Source organism: Excalfactoria chinensis, unplaced genomic scaffold, assembly GCF_039878825.1.
Source record: "Excalfactoria chinensis isolate bCotChi1 unplaced genomic scaffold, bCotChi1.hap2 Scaffold_366, whole genome shotgun sequence".
NCBI classification, from domain to species: Eukaryota; Metazoa; Chordata; class Aves; order Galliformes; family Phasianidae; genus Excalfactoria; species Excalfactoria chinensis.
In genome coordinates this window covers 55,001-57,574 of record NW_027315654.1, presented here as the reverse complement: position 1 = coordinate 57,574, position 2,574 = coordinate 55,001, and positions in this window count along the sequence as shown.

Here is a 2,574-nt window from a genome sequence, read left to right as displayed (position 1 = left end):
TTTGACTCAACACGGGAAACCTCACCCGGCCCGGACACGGACAGGATTGACAGATTGAGAGCTCTTTCTCGATTCCGTGGGTGGTGGTGCATGGCCGTTCTTAGTTGGTGGAGCGATTTGTCTGGTTAATTCCGATAACGAACGAGACTCTGGCATGCTAACTAGTTACGCGACCCCCGAGCGGTCGGCGTCCAACTTCTTAGAGGGACAAGTGGCGTTCAGCCACCCGAGATTGAGCAATAACAGGTCTGTGATGCCCTTAGATGTCCGGGGCTGCACGCGCGCTACACTGACTGGCTCAGCTTGTGTCTACCCTCCGCCGGCAGGCGCGGGTAACCCGTTGAACCCCATTCGTGATGGGGATCGGGGATTGCAATTATTCCCCATGAACGAGGAATTCCCAGTAAGTGCGGGTCATAAGCTCGCGTTGATTAAGTCCCTGCCCTTTGTACACACCGCCCGTCGCTACTACCGATTGGATGGTTTAGTGAGGTCCTCGGATCGGCCCCGGCGGGGTCGGCGACGGCCCTGCCGGAGCGTCGAGAAGACGGTCGAACTTGACTATCTAGAGGAAGTAAAAGTCGTAACAAGGTTTCCGTAGGTGAACCTGCGGAAGGATCATTACCGGGGCCGCGGGGCCGAGGCCGGGCGTCCGGCCTCCCTCCGCGCTCGCGTGCTCGCTCGCTCGCTTTCTTTCCGCGAGCCCGCTCCGCGCGGAGCGCGGCTCCCGAGAAGGCGGCCGCCGCCGAGAGCGGCGAGTCGCTCCGCGCCCCGACGGCCGGCGAGAGAGAAGGAAGGGAGGGGGCGCGGGGCCGCGGGGGGCGGCGCCGGGGAAGGAGAGAGGGTCGGCGGGGAAAGGGCGGCGCGGCGCCGAGGGCCGGGAGCACCGACCCGCCCCGTCGCCGCGCCGCCCCTGCCCGAGCGTCCCCTCTCTCGTTCTCCCCTCGCCGCGCTCTCCCCCGCAGCGCCGGTCCGCCGCCGGTCCGGCCCGCCTCCGGGTCCGAGCCCGCCCGTTCGGTCGCCGGGCGGCTCGGGTCCCGCGCGGGCGGGGGCGGTCCGAGCCGCGCTTCTTCTCCCGGGCGCAGCTGCCGCGCCGGGCGCCGGGTTACGGAGGGAAACCCCGGGCCCCGGGAGGAGGGCGAGGTGGTGGCGGCGGACGACGGGCGCGCCCCCGCGGGCGGACGCTCCCCCGAGGGTCGCCGGGGCCGGCTGGCGGGAGCCGGGTTTCCCCTCGGCGCGCCGTCCCGTCCCGGCCGTCCCGTCCGTCCGTCCGTCGGGCGGGCGGGCGGGAGGCCGGTCCGGGCGGGCGGAGGCACCCCCGCGGGGCCTCTCGGGTCGTTTCCCTCAGCCCAGGGCCAGGTACCTAGCGTCCGCGCCTCCGCGAGTCCGTCGGCCGCGGAGCCGGGCGGAGGTTTAAAGACTCGGGCGGCCCGCGGCTCGTCCCGCGAGGCAGGGCGGGCGGTCGGTCGATCGGTCGGGGTCCGGGGTCGGTCCGCGCTCCGGCGGGACGCCGGGGAGGAAGGAGGGAGCCCGGTGCGGGGCGCGGCGGCGCGCCCCCTCCGCCCTCTCCGTCTCCGGCGAGCCACGCCGGTCGGCGCGGTCCGCCGCCGCGCTCCCGGTCGGTCGGTCGGTCCCCCGCCGCCTTCCCCGCGGGGCCGGACCCGGGCCGGAGAGGGGGCCGTCCCGTCCCCCCTCTCCGCGGCGTCGGCCTCGGGCGGAGAAGCCCGGTGCGGCGCGGGCGCGCGCGCGCTCGCTCGCCCCGGCGCCCGCCTCGCCCCGAGCGGCGTCGGCGGCCCCGCTCCGGCGGGCCCGTCCGTCCTTCCGTCCGTCCGGCGCGCGTCCGCCGCCTCGGCGCCCGCTTCCCCTCGCTCGCCCCTTGGAGCCCCGGGGTGGGTCCGCGCCGCCGTTCCCCTTCCCGGCGTCTCGCGCCGCGTCCTCTCGTCCGTCCCCGCCGCCGCCGCGCTCCCACCGCGCCTTCGCCCTCGGCCTCGCCGGCCGCGCCGGTCGTGCGAGCGGGAGGTCCGGCGTGGGGCGTCCCGCAGCCGGTCTCCGCGCGGAGGCGCGGGGAGCGGGCGCCGCTCCCAGATCCGTCCCCGTCCCGCCCCGCCGCCGGTCGCGCGTCCGCTGCGGGCGCGCCGCCAGGGCGAGCGAGAGGAGGAGGCGGCCGGCGGTCGAGGGCCGGGAGCGGAAGGCGAGAGGCGTCGGGGGGCGCTTCGGCGCGCGCGGCTCCCCCGCGGGCCGCGGGGCACGGAGGAAGGGGGGCCGAGGCGGGCAAGGGCGCGCCGCCGGGCGGGCGTGCGGGCGGGCGGGCGGTCCGTCGCGGGCGCGGGCCGGCGGCGTCGCCGGCGCGTCGGCGGGGCTCGGGCCGGGGCAGCCGCGCGCCGCTCCGCGCGCCGTCCCGCGGCTCTCTCCTCTCGGGCCGAAGCCGGGCCGGGCGCCTGGTCCGTCCCCGAAGCGAGACAGGGTCGTTTCCCCAGGTCGGGAGCGAGGGCTCCCCGCCCTTCTCGTTCGGTGGCGTTCTTGTTTTTTCCCACCCTCGTTTCGTTGCGTGCTCGTTGCCGGTCAGCGGAGGCG